This window comes from Pteropus vampyrus, unplaced genomic scaffold, assembly GCF_000151845.1.
Source record: "Pteropus vampyrus isolate Shadow unplaced genomic scaffold, Pvam_2.0 Scaffold15, whole genome shotgun sequence".
In the NCBI taxonomy this organism is placed as follows: Eukaryota; Metazoa; Chordata; class Mammalia; order Chiroptera; family Pteropodidae; genus Pteropus; species Pteropus vampyrus.
The window spans coordinates 15,925,035-15,939,383 of record NW_011888796.1 but is presented as its reverse complement, the minus strand read 5'-3'; the positions used below and the strand labels follow the sequence as shown (position 1 = coordinate 15,939,383).

At 38.5% G+C, this 14,349-nt stretch overlaps 2 pseudogenes; both read right to left on the bottom strand.

The window, feature by feature from the left end:
- Positions 1-5,068: 5,068 nt before the first annotated feature.
- On the bottom strand, positions 5,069-5,239 carry LOC111734699 (annotated as a pseudogene).
- Positions 5,240-10,248: 5,009 nt separating this feature from the next.
- On the bottom strand, positions 10,249-10,366 carry LOC111735866 (annotated as a pseudogene).
- Between the last annotated feature and the right edge of the window lie 3,983 nt (positions 10,367-14,349).

Sequence of the window (14,349 nt, the reverse complement as noted above, 5' to 3'; positions counted from 1 at the left end):
AAATTCAGTTATTCTGTTTCATGCCAATTAATTATAAGACCAGAGAAAATAATCTAGAAGGGTAAACCCACTTGGTTTACAGAGCCCAGAAAGGGCTCTTCTTTGATATCACAGGACAGAAAGAAGAAGTTTTGCTTAAGGTACCCACTCACGGAGCATGACTTCAGAGGCTTCTCCTACACCCATCTGTAAAAATGGCTATTATCAAAAAGACAACAAAGAATAAGTGTTGATGAGGATGTGGAGAAAAAGGAATTCTCATATACTGTTGGTAGAATTGTAAACTGTTGCAGCCACTATGGAAAACAGCATGGAGATTGCTCAAAAAATTAAAAATAGAACTACCATATGACCAAGCAATCCCACCTCTGAGTATTTATATGAAGATATCGAAAACACTAATTTGACAAGATATATGGGGATGGATGGAAAAGGTGAAGGGGATTAAAAAGTACAAATTGGTAGTTACAAAATAGTGACGGGGATGTGAAGTACTGCATAGGGAATATAGTCAATAATACTGTAATAAGTATGTAATAAGTATGGGTACTAGACTATTTGGAAGAATAACTTTGTAAGGTATATAAATGTCTAATTTCTATACTGTATACCTAAAACTAATATAATATTGTATGTCAACTATAATGTAAAATCATTTTTTAAAAAGAGGAAGTTGGGGGCACACACAAGGAGGTAGGAGTTTGAGCATAAACTAGCAACTCACAGTTTTGTTGAGGGTTTGTGTGTGTGTGCACACATGCGTGTGTGCAGGGTATGTGGGGGTGTGCCTGAGCACATTCTCAGAGATCAGAATCCCTCCCACCACATTCCCCATCACGTCTCCCCAGTCACAGAAACTTTATAATCACATCCAGCCTGGGACTTAACCAAACACAGCATTCCACCACCCTCCGCAACTTCTTTGTTTGATCTTCCCCCTGGAGACACAGGTCATGAGGAAAAGAAGGGGAGGGGGGCAAACTGCAGGGAGTGTGTGTGGAGCTTCCTCTCAATGTCTTTTAATTCAGGAACTGAAAACAAGATGCCAGTTCCCCAGGCCTCCAGAGTTAGCACTACCCTGCATTAAAAGAGCTCGGTCACAGAGCCCTGGAACAGGCGCCACTTTGGAGGTCATTAGTCCAACCCACTCGGTTTACAGAGGCCAGGAAAGGGTAGTATCTTCTTTGATGTCACAGGGCAGAAAGAAGAAATTTTGCTTAAGGTACCCACTCATGGAGCATGATTTCAGAGGCTTCCCCATCAATTGCTAATGATGCCTAAGCTGCCTTGCATAGCACCCAGCCTTTTATTCTACCATCAGAGATCTGCCTAACAAGCAATTGCACCAGGGGAGGGAGCTCAGTAAAGGAGGTGGATTTATGCTAGGGCAAAGATGACTGATATCATGGTTTTTGACACCAAGAAGTTTAGGTAGGGGGGCAGAGGAGAGGAGATCAGAAAGGCACTGGATTCTGCAAAGGCAAGAGGTGACTGGGGCCCAGTTTAGAGGGAAGAGGGCACGGAGCTGGGAAAGGCACCAAAGAGAAACCTAATACCTGCTTTGTAGGCCTCAGGTCCTGTGCCTGATTTTCTCTTTTCTCAGGAAAGGAAGTTGTGAGCTTTCTAAGTGTCAAATCACTCTTCAAGTCTAATCCTGTTGCCTTCTAGAGAGAATGTGTTTTAGATTTATTTTCAAAGTGCATCTAAAGGTATCAGCTGGGTCATTCACTTCAGCTACCTGGGTCTGGTGGATGCCTCAGCTTTCGTGCACAGCAACACTTCCTTCCTCTAGCCCTGTGGGAAATGAGGTATTTCTCTTGGTGAGGTTTCTGTTTTGTCTTGTTTTGTTTTTGAATAATTTAAGCTCCCTGCTTTATGTTTCTAATCTCTTCATATTTTCAATATGAACATAGTTCTAAGGGCATTTTACATTCTCTGAGTGTATTGAAATTGTTGTTTATAATTTAAATTTAATTTAATCTTTTTCTTTCTTTAGTGTTTTTAATTACTTAAGAAATACATACTCATTGTAAAGGTTTAAAAAATAGAAAAGAATATAAAGTAAAAAGTAAACATCACTTTATCACTTGCTACTGCTAGAGGTAGCTACTGTTAACACTAAAGGGCGAGGTTATGAATTCCTGTAGGTCCCTGAGACCATTTCAGAGTGTCCACAAGGCCAAAGTTATTTTTATAATAGCAAGACATTATTTGCTTTTTTTTTTTTTTACAGTTTTAACATTTGCACTAATGTTACAAAAATCAAAAGTGGGTGAAACTGCTGGTGCCTTCCATCAAGGTATTGGCACCAAACTGTCCTAGTGGTCATTATATCCTTCACCACCAGACATTGAAAATAACAGAAGTATTGGTTCTCCTAAGAATGCCCTTGATGATTCATTTTATTAAATTTCAACCCTTGAATACCTGTCTTTAAGATGCTGTATAATGAGATGAGAAGTACACTCAGAGCACTTCAGCTGCATTCCAACTGGAAGAGTAACACTTGTGAAATTGTTTGACTTGCAAACTAAATTCAACTATTTTTTTTTTTCATGGAACACCATTTTTACTTGAAATAACAACTAACAGGCAAATTGTGGTAGTTCAAATTTAGGAAATTTTCAAACATTTTCTCAAAAGTAAATGAAATGAGCCTGTCTTTTCAGGGAAAACGGACAGTTTTTATTACTAGTAATGAAATTCAAACTTTCAAGCAAAAATTAGAATTTTTTCAAACAAAAAAGAAATTATATGCCACATCAGTTTTCGAAGAGTGCCCTATGACTTATATTCACTGTTGTGAGCTGGACATATTCCCAACACTTCAAGACTTAAGAGATGAGATTGGTGGTGATATTAACAAATGAGATTTTTAAAAATATTATTAATAAAATGTGTCAATATTATAAAGATGTATATAATTCAGTGAACCAGTATTTTTCAAATGACCAATGCATGATGTTATAAAATCATGCATGGGAAAAAGAATCATTTAAGTGAAAGACCAATGGATTTTAATGTAACAGAATAGGAAAAGTTCATTAACATGGTTTCAGAATCCACATTGCAACTAACCTTTAAGAAACTACCACTTGTTGAATTTTGGTGACCAACCAAAAAGAATATCCACAATTATCTGAACAGGTTATTAGAATAATCCTCCCTTGTCCAACTACATATGTGCATGAGGCTGCATTTTCTTCCTGTACTTCAATCAAAACAATATATCACAACAGAATGAATGCAGAAGCATATATGAAAATCCAGCTGACTTCTATTATGCCAGATATTGTATATATTTGCAGAAATGTGAGGCAATGCCAGCATTCACACTAAATTATGATTTAATGTAGTTCATTTTCATAAAAATGTGACTTATGTAAACATGTAATGAGTTTCTTATCGTTATTTCAAATACATTAATAAGTACATTTTTGAAAAGTCTTCATTTTCATTTCTAATATTGTAAATAACACTAGACATAACCCACATAACAAAAGCTCTTTGGGATCCTCATCAATTAATGAGTATAAAAGAGTCCTGAGACCAAAGAGTTTGAAGAAATACTTATTGTTCCAAACTTCATCATTATTACATGTTCCGAACTTGATCATTATTACATGCTGATAAACTCAAGTCTAGCTCACTCTTTTTAGCTATTGCATATTTTTCATAATTAATGATTTCCCTATAGATGGACATTTTGATTGGTTATAATTTTTCATTATTTTGTAATGAACAATGAATTTCCTTTGTACTTACATCTTAACACATTTTTACAAGTATTTTTGTAAGACAAATTTCTAGAATTGTTGAACCAAAGTCTATGTATATTTAAGTAATTGACAGATACTTCTAAATTACATTCTAAAAAGATTTTATAATTTTAAACTCCAATCAAAAATGTGCAAAAGTGCTTACTTTCTTGTTTTCTTAAATCAAGTATTTATGTTTATTCTTTCCTTTCTTTTTCGAATATTTTGCCTCAGCAATGATTAGAGTGGGCTTACAATGGAAGTCCAAAAGAAGGATAAATTAACAAAAGATAGATAAGGAATAGGACTGTGAAGATGGGGTGTTATACTAGAAATCTAGATAAATAGAAGACATGATAGTTAAGCACTAAATTTTGCTCTGCCTTACTAGTTAACTAAGGCAAAAAAAAATAAAAAGGGAGTGGATTTATATATTTTCCTTTATCTAATGTAGAAAGTCAATGAGCACCTAAAAAGGAAGATCTATTCTTAACATTTATATGCTAAGTATTTCCTCACATGAATTTCCCCCCCCCCACTTTATCTTTAAATTTAAATTTTATTTTAGCTTATTCTATTTTATTTGGTGATACCATCATATGGTTTTAAAATCTAAATAATATTAAACAGTACACTCTGGGAAGTCTCACTTTCATTCCATGCCCAAACCCTGTTCCTCTTGTCTAAGAGATAATCATTACTATTTATCTTTTCAGTGGTTTTGTGCGAATTCATGTGAATATAAATACATTTTTTATCTCTCTCCTTAAAAGTAACATTCTTTATACACTGGTCTATACTTCTTGTACATTGTTTTTTTTCACTTAGCAATCTATCCTGGAGATCATATAATATCAATATATTGAGGAGCACTGTCCAATACGATGGCCTCCTAGCCACATACGATTATTTAGACTAAAATTAATAAAATTGAAATTGAATTTCTTGGCTGAACTAATCACATTTCAAATGTTCAATGGCTACGTGTGGGCTACTGGCTACCATGTTGGACAGAGTAGAATATTTCCATTGTTGCAGGAAGTTCTTTTGGAAAACACTGATTATAAAGATCTTCCTCATTCCTGTTTACAACTAAATAGTAGCCCTTTGTATGGTTGTAACATAGTTTATGCTTCCAGTCCCATATTGCTGGACATTTGAGTTGTTCGCACTATTTTTGATGTCATAAACAATGCCCTATTATCGCACCAATTTTTTGAAAATTGTTTAAAAATTTTTTATGTATGAAGAGCTAGCACTGTTTTTTTCAACTGGTAGATGTCTTGGTCAATCCATTCAAGGAAGATCACTTAGTCTAGTTTGGTGAAATCTGTATTCTCTGTGTATTGACAGAGACACTGGTGGCACATATTGAGGCTGTATATCCAGGTCAGACCATGCTTGTTTGAGCAGATGCAGCAAGAGCAAGAACCCTGCCTGAATTTTCACAGGTGGCTCCTGTAAGGCTGCTCATGGCCCATCTAGCTTTCAGGGGTACAAGGAGGCAAAATGTACATGAATTTTTGTAGAAGACACTCTGCAATAACAAAAGGCATGGTGAGATGAGGCTATCACTCAAGGCAGTGATTTTTCTGCAGGGTGGAATCTCTACTTTCATGGGTCTATCCAGTCCTTAGCTTTGCAGATCTGAAAATGCTCAGGCACACATCACATTAGCCATACTAATATGACACTGATGGGTATCCAAAATTAGCCATTAATTAAATTAGATATTAAATGAAGGTGATTCTTCCGAGAAGGCATCTCCCACCCAAAGGAATGGATAATCCTGACATATTTCATACAACATAATACTCAGTTTGTCCCCAAATTGTGTATGTCTCTTCTTTTACCAGATAATTTGTGTCCATTGAGTTTACCATTCTCTGCACAGTATTATCCTCTGAGCCATCTTTTCATAGCTGCCTTGGAAACTGGCCCCCTTCTGTTAACATGTTCTTCGTTCAGACAGAGCACAAGACTTCATTCTGCTTGGTGATGGTCAAGTTTCAGTGTAGTTTCAAGTCTTCTTCAAACTCTTCAATCATCGAGCCACAGTATCTTTTTTATTGTTATCATAATATATGGTGGTTTTAAAGTAAGTCCACAAATTCTTTATTAATCTTCTCTTTAAAAGATGGAGTTTAATTCCCTCCCCTACCCCTTGAGTGTAGGCTGGGCTTTGTGACTTACTTCTAATGAACAGCACATGGCAGAAGCGATGATGTGCAACTTGTGAGACTAGGTCATAAAAGCACTGTAGTTTCTCCCTGCTTTGCTCTCTTGGATCACTCACTTTGGGAGAAGCCAGATGCCATGTTCTGAGGACACTTTACTTACCAGTCGTGTGGCAAAGTTCATATGAGGAAGAAGTGAGGACTCATGCTAAAAACCAGCACTAACTTGCAAGGCAGGTGACTGAGTCACACAGGAAGTGGATCCCTCAGCTGAAACCCAGCCTTCAGATGACTGCAGCCCTGGACAACCTCTTGGCAAGAGACTTTGAGCTAGAACCACCCAGCCAATCTGTTCCTGACTCACAGTAGTGTTTATTATTTTACACTACTAAGTTTTAGGGTAATTCGTTAGCAGCAATAGATAACTAAGATACCTTAGATGGCTGAGATCATCCTTTTTTGTTTTAATTCTTATGAATTTTCTTCTCAGAGGGTAATCTCAACTTCTACTCTACAGGGACACTGAGAAGCACAATAGCTTGTAAACCATCATTTTCTTATCTGTAAAAGACAAGATTGGTGTAAAGGGCACGAAGCAGGGGCTCAAATGGAAGCTGTTATTAATATTGTTGTCATTACATTATTAATATCATAATATTCATATTTTAATATTGTTGTCATTAATAATAACAGAATCTCTGAACATATTCTATTTGCCCTTCTATATCCGCCCTTCATTTTTTTCCACTCTATTCTGTGTTCCAGGAGACCGACCTCTGTGGGCTATATCTCTTCCACTCAGGCTTCTGGTCGGGTTTGTTAAATGGGAAATAATAGTAGGAGATATGAAGGTCAGAGGAAAGTGAAGAGAGATACATATTTTCTTGATTTCCTCTCTTCTAGGTCACCATGGTTTGCCTTTGTGCCTCTACCTAAGGCGAAAAAAAAAAAAAAAAGGACCCAGTTCATACATCCTGTCTTAGACTAGTCACTTCCAAGCCCAAGGGTAGTAACTGCTCCTCACTGTTGCTAGCCCCAGGGTGCTGTGCTATCCCTTGATAGTTTCCCTAAACTCTTCCCTCATACTTTTGTAAACAGTACTTTATTAAACTCTCCTCAAATTACGCCGATCCCTTGCAGGGATCCTAAGTGACACATACGGCTTAGAAATGATGTGGAATTGTTAGTTATGGTTGTTTTTAATAATAATCCTGGATCTAAAAAATGGTAAAATCTGAAAGATTGCTAAGAATCTGAATAGATACAAGATTGAGCTTAGACAAATCTCAAAAAAAATGGTAATTGACAATATCCTGAGTTGAATTCTCTGGCAGATGCGTGTCCTGTAAGTATGGAAGGGACCTTGCTTCCCTCATAATAGCAAAACCCAGGACCTACAAGGTCAGCTCTGGAACGAGCCCTGCTGAGAGCAGAGAGAGGCAGAGTAGGAGGAAGAGGCTGGCCCAGCCTTGACTTTGTTCCCCAAGTGAACATTTCTTACTCTTAATCCCACCCCTCCTGCCCATAGGGCACTGCTGCTTCCCTTTAATACTCTCTCCTGGAATTTCAAGAACATCAACAAAAACAACTTTGTAAATATTCAAGGAGAACCAAAATGAGAGAGGCTGAGCAGGAACCACTCAGTTAAACTGCTTCCCAGCCAGTCTGGAGGATTAGAAAGTGTCATTTCATTTTCCATTCCTAGCCCGGTTACTCTCTCTCAAGGCTTTAACGTCTGTCTTACCCCATGGGGCCTGTACACCTTCACGGGCACCTAGCTTGGGTGTAATACTATTATAAAGTTGTTGAAAGGATTCACCTATGTAAAGTGCCTGGGACAGTGCTGGCACCCAGTAGGTGCTATTTTCAATAGCAGCAGCAGCAGCAGCAGCAGCAGCCGCAGAGCTGTTGTTATTAGTGAAGACGATGGGTGTGGAACATAAACATGTTTTGACATCTACAGTTGGAATTTATGCCAGGAGCCCATGTCTAAAGGCACAGTCCCAAGAGTGTCTGTGATAGACTATGAAAAAGCATAAAAAGCCTGATATCCACACAGAGATTATACAAGTGGTTGGCCTGTTGTTGACTTTAGTTAATGAAACAAAGAGGAGTTGACAGATCAATAATCAGAAACTTAAGTTTTTCTTAACCATTGAGTAGAGTCTTTAGAACCTAGCTTAACATTTCCATGGTTTATTCTGAACCTCAAGTATTATTCAGTGCAGTAAGACAGGGTTAGCCTGGGGTGACTGAAGGGGCAAGACTTTCCCTGGCCCTAAATGGCCCCAACTGGTAGCTTCTTGAGTTCTTATACCTCAATTATACTTTTTTTTGTACTATAATTTTTGGCCTGTTTCCTCAGTATAGGCCTTTAGCAACCATATTTTATTGCTTTGAAAGTGAGAAACATTGTTGAAATGTGTTGAAATGTTAACTAATATGGGTTGATTAAAAATGTGTTGAAATATTAATTAATATTGGTTGATTAATAACGTTTGGCTAGAATATGGAGGCCCACTCATGTCAGAGTTATTGGTGGTCCTGAGGCACCCCATAGCTCAAGAATCAGGATTTGGAAGAAGCATTAGTTTTTTGTGGACATGACCTGTGAAAGCTGCTCTAAAGTAGTCACTCCAGTCTCCAACAAGCTGGGAGGAGTTCTGTTTGACATTGACCTGCCTAACAAGGTTTGCCTCAACTCTGAGCTCTCTGCTGGAGACCCTGGGGCAAAACAGCAAAGGCCATTTCCTACCTCTGCCCCAAGTAGCAAGGGCCTGGGCTAAAAGGGATCTTCTCCTGACTTCAAGACAGACCCGGGACCTGACTGTCCTGTTCAACAACAGGAGTTTTGGTGGAGCACCTCACTTGCCCTGCTCCTCCCTAGCTTCTCAGCAGTATGGTCAAGCTGAAAAATAAAGAAAAATAGTGGTTGGCTAATGACTGTAAATGCTTTCTCATCTTCCATTTCCCCTTTTTATTCTTACCTGCTTCTAATCTACTATAAACTGGGTAGCCAGATGTCAAATTTTATTGTACTTGCGTATGCTGCTGGAAGGAGTCAATTTTGGAAAGCAGTTTATTTTATTCTTGAGTCCTTAATGCCCATGTGGAGCTCCTTTTGAGGAAAGCTGGCTGTCTGACTCTGCCATCATGGAGCAGGAGCGGGCAACAAACCCAAGAAGAACTGGCTATAGCTCAACCAGAAGCCAAAGAGACAGCCTCTAAAGGACACCAGTAACTAACTGAACCAATCAGACCCTCTGTTTTGGAGAGTTTAAATGTGAGTCTCAAGAGGGCATTCCATACTGAGGATGCTGGGGAGGAGGAAGAAGCCTGCAGAAGTACAGAGAGAAGGCAGTGAGCTGAAGCCCCAAGGTAGAGCAAGGCTGTAGGAGGAGTAATGGCAGAGGCAGAGAGTAGCTTTTTCTTGAGGGTGAAGCCCCAGAATAGAGGCAATGGATGCCAGAAGCCATTAGGCAATGCTCCAGGCATCAGAGATGCAGTGATCCCAAAAGACTCCTAAACCATGTCCTGTTTATCTCCAGGGCTGTTTTAGGGAGAGAGATGGTTCAGCATAGGTGCCCCTGTGTATGTGGCTATGGGGCTGTTTTTGTTTGTTTAGGAAGGTGTACTGTGGAGAGGTAAGGAACTCAGATTTGCTATAACTAGAGTATCCTTACTTTCTTGATTTTTTTTTTTTTTTTTAATTTAAGCATTTGATCTATGGAGCCTGGAATATATATTAAAATTCACTCTAAAGGAGACATACTTTTGAGCTGAGGTCCTATTTTCCAATTTCTTTTCCTTTCCTTTCAGGTCTGGCAGGAGGCTTTTATATTGCCTCTCAGGTGTGAAGACCAGCCACTTTGTAGGGCTTATAAAGAATGAAATAAATTTTGAAAAAAGTTAAATGAAATTCTTTTTCAAGATGTTGGCTCTAAAGTTCTTAGAGTATCAGCTAGCATGACTTTTAGATGCTTAATTCAAGGTCATGGATTTCCTCTCCCTTCTCACCTCTGCTTTCTCAACCCTTCGGCTCCAACTCCCACCCCACTTTTTTTTCTTATACTTCTTTTTATCTATTTGAAATAGATTTTTTGCGAATGGTGTGAACCAAAATCCACTGTCTATTTTTCCCTATTTTAATCATCAGTTATACCTTCATCAATTGTTGAATTATTGAATTGGATTTTATTTTAATTTCTAAAATAAAATAATTTTTATTCCTATCCCTCACCCCCCTCCCCTTGGCAACCATCAGGTTGTTCTCTATATCCATGGGCCACTATGCTTCTTTCTTTCCTTTTTAACGCCTACAGTACCTGGTATTCCTAGTGGTCTCCCATTCAAGTATTAACCAGGCCCGACCCTGCTTAGTTTCTGAGATCAGACAAGATCCGGCATGTTCAGGGTGGCATGGCCATAGACTCACTATGCTTCTTTCACTGCCTTCTTTCAGACTGTCTTGGCTCCTTCACACTTGCCTTTCTCTGTGTTCTTCTGACACAGTGTAATACTTCCCAGCACCAGGCATTATTACATCGTGATGACAGACAAGAACCCAAGGTGCTGGTGTTAAGAGACGAAGCCGGCCTCAATGAGGACATTCATTGCCAACTGTCACTGAGGAATGGATGGACTAAGCAAAAAAGAAAGGCTTTCGAAACAATCCAAAAAGAAATCCAGAAGCCATAAGGAAAAATGGACACATAAAATATTTAAAACTTCTGAATGGCAAAAGATACCATAAATAAAGTCAGAAGGCAATGACAGAGTGGAGAAAAATATTTGCAACACATGTAACAGACAAAAGGTAAATGTCCTTCCTATGCAAAAAGTGCTCTATGATTTAATAAGAAAAATATGAAAAACCCAATAGAAAAGTGAGTTAAGTTTTGAACTGTCAATTCACAAAGGAGAAAATGCAAACTTCCAAAATAAAATGATGATTGACCTTAGTTTAGGAAAAAAACTAAGAAGACAGATAATACCCAGTAAGGAAATGCCTGAATTCATACATTGTTTATGATCTATTAAGTGAAAAAAAAAAAAAGTTGAAAAATTAGACAGATAGATAGCATGATTCAATTTCTGTGCTTTTAAAAAAAGCATGAAGAGATAGAGAGCGATCAATAGGTAGATCCATTTAAACGAAGAAAAAAAAGATATGCAGTAAATTGCTAACATGGGAAGTGGAAAGTGGGGTCTTATGAGTCTTTGTATAGTTCTTTCTTTTCAAGCATAGTTGGGGCATGAGTGATTCTGCCTTTGTGTTCTCACTAATTTTCAACCAAATTATAAAATGTGATATCAATTATAAAAAGTAATATCATTGCAGAGATATTGGGATAACTGACCCATCTGAGGCATGCCAATTTTGCTTTAGGCGCTGCAAGAGGGTATTTCCACATGTTAGTTTATTTTATCCTCACAACTCCCTATGAAAGACACTATTAGAACCATTTTGCAGATGAAGAAGATGGGACTTCAAGAGGTGAACAATCTGTGATCATGGTTTATCAGCTATTTGAAGCAAAGATGTGGTCAACATAGGTGACACTCGGGTTATTGGAAGGACTAGATTTAAAGCCTCCAAACGAATGAACCCCCTTTGAAATCCATGCATCGTCCTTAAATATTGGGTCTCAATCTATCCTTCCCCAGCTGTCAAATTCCCTTCCTTATGGCTTTTGATGTCCTGGATACCTAGAATTGCCATACTCCTGCCAAGGGACCCAAGTGAGGGTATAGTGAGAGTAGGAGCTTGAGGTCCCAAGCTCTAGAAGGTAACTTCACTTCCCATTCACTTTATCCTGGATTAAGCAAGACCAACTAGTAGTCTAGGTGTGTCAACTCCCCACATTTTCAACAACATTTTCAATTCTTTTGCCTCCTTTTTCTCTGACACAATTCCATCTAGGAAATCTCCAGAACCCCCTTTCCACAAAGCAGGCAGCCCTTGCCCAGGGCGGTGGCAATGACTCCAGACCTCTGGTGAGTTTGTGTATAGGGGAGTGGGTGCTAGTCTTTCATGCTGGCGTGGAGGGAGAAAGGGGAGTCTGTGTAGGGCCAAATATGCCGGGAGGAACGAGAACCGGGGGAGCAGGTGACACCTTCGGGAGGGGGTAGGAAGAGCAGGAAAGCCAGTAGTTTTAAATGAGTCTGCATTTAAAACTACTTTTATTACAAAAGTAGGGGCTGGGGGTAGGGTGTTCTGGAGCCACACACCAATCCTGGGGAATAAGGTAGCCCCCAAAATACAAAATACTGTGAAAGAGACAACTAAACACCTGAGGCAGGCCCTTGGTTTGTGCTTAAATGATACTAGTGTGGATGTGTATGGAGTGGAGTCTTCCAAGTTCTGATGACTTGATTCAAGTATCACGATGTCTGTCCCACCATTTGAATCTCCTCACCTTCCAGTGAAGAATCTTCCCTCTTCCCTGACTCCAGTCCCCAGAGCAGAACACTCTCCCAGCTTTCTAGGGGATGGGCAAATTGCTTAAGATCATTCGGTCCTGCCTACCAAATCAGGACTATTTTTCCAAGGCAGGCAGCCCTCCTCGGCTTAGTGCAGGGGCCTTCGTTAAGTCCCTGCGTGTTACCTGGTCGTGGTCTTCAATCTTTTTAACTTCAACCTTCACAAAGAAATAGATGTTATATCACAACCCGATACACAGGTGCTCCCTAGAGCACAGTGATGCACGCTAAAACAGTAGTTTAACAAACAATGCTGAATACTTACCTTAAATTTTACCTATGACGTACTTTTCTTTTTCATTGTTTAAAATGTTTGTAGCTGCTTGCAACTCACCCAGTTGATTTAAGACCAGCAATTTGGAAAACACTCAAGACAACCAAATTATGCAGACATTTTGGAGAGAATAACCTTGGTTTGCCACAGCCATGTGTACGAGAGGAGAGATCAGGATAAAGGGCATGTTGTCATCCAAGGCCATCTCTTGGACCTTCCTCAGTAAGAGAGTCTCAGTAACCATAGGATTAACTGTATTGAATCGGATGATGAAAGGGACCGCTGTAATTCTAGAATGACAATAAGATTAATTATTGAGAGCTTTCTATATGCCAGGCATTGTTCTAAGCACTTTATTCCAATATATGCCTTTAATTTTACAAAGTCACTACGCCATAAGTAGTATTATTAATTAGTATTATTAATCCCCGATGGACAGACAGTTTGAAAACTTAACTTCCAGGAAATAGGTAGTAAGTATAGATGCAGGAATCAAAGCCAGGCAGATTGGTTCCTGTGATATTCTGATTTATAAGAAATACGTATTTGGTCATACAGATGACCAAGATATATTTCTCATATTTGGTCTTCGTTTTAGGTGTACAGCATAGTGGTTAGACATTTATATAATTTGCCAAGTGATCCCCCCAATTAGTCTAGTACCCACTAGGCACCGTACATAGTTTTACAATATTATTGACTATATTCCCTGTGCTATACTTTACATCCCCAGGACTATTTTTTAACTGGCAATTTGTTCTTCTTAATCTCTTCACCTTTACCACCCAGCCCTCCAATTCCCTTCCCATTGGCAACCATCAGTTTGTTCTCTGTATTCATCTATTTCTGTTTTGTTTATTTGTTTATTTTGCTTTTTTGATTCCACATATAAGTGGAATGATATGGCATTAATCTTTCTCTGTCTAACTTATTTCACTTAATACCCTCTAGGGCCATCCATGTTGTCTCAAATGGTAAGATTTCATTCTTTTTTTTATTGGTGAGTATTATTCCTTTGCATATGTGTTCCACATCTTCTTTATTCAATCGTCTATTGGTGGACACTTAGGTTGCTTCCATAGCTTGGTTATTGTAAACAGCACTGCAGTGAACATAGGGGTACATATATCTTTTTGAATTAGTGTTTTGGATTTCTTCAGATAAATACCCAGAAATGAAATTGCTGAGTCATAAGAGTTATCTTTTTAATTTTTTGAAGGACCTCCAGACTGTTTTCCATAGTGGTTATACCAATTTGTGGTCCCACCGACACTGCATGAGGGTTCCCTTTTCTCCACATCCTCACCAACACTTGTTGATTTATTGATGATAGTCATTTTGACAGATGTAAAGCGATACCTCATTGTGGTTTTAATCTGCATTTCTCTGACAATTAGTGATGTTGAGTGTCTTTTCATATGTCTATTGGCCATCTGAATGTCCTCTTTGGAGAAATGTTTAGTCAGGTCCTCTGCCCATTTTTAAATTATATTGTTAGGTTTTGTTTTGTTTTCTTTTCTTTTTTTTTTTTCCCGGCATCGAGTTGTATAAGTTCTTTATAAATTTTGGATACTAATCCCTTATTGGATGTATAACTGGGGAATACTTTCTCCCATTCAGTACATCGTCTTTTCATTTTGTTGATCGTTTCCTTTGC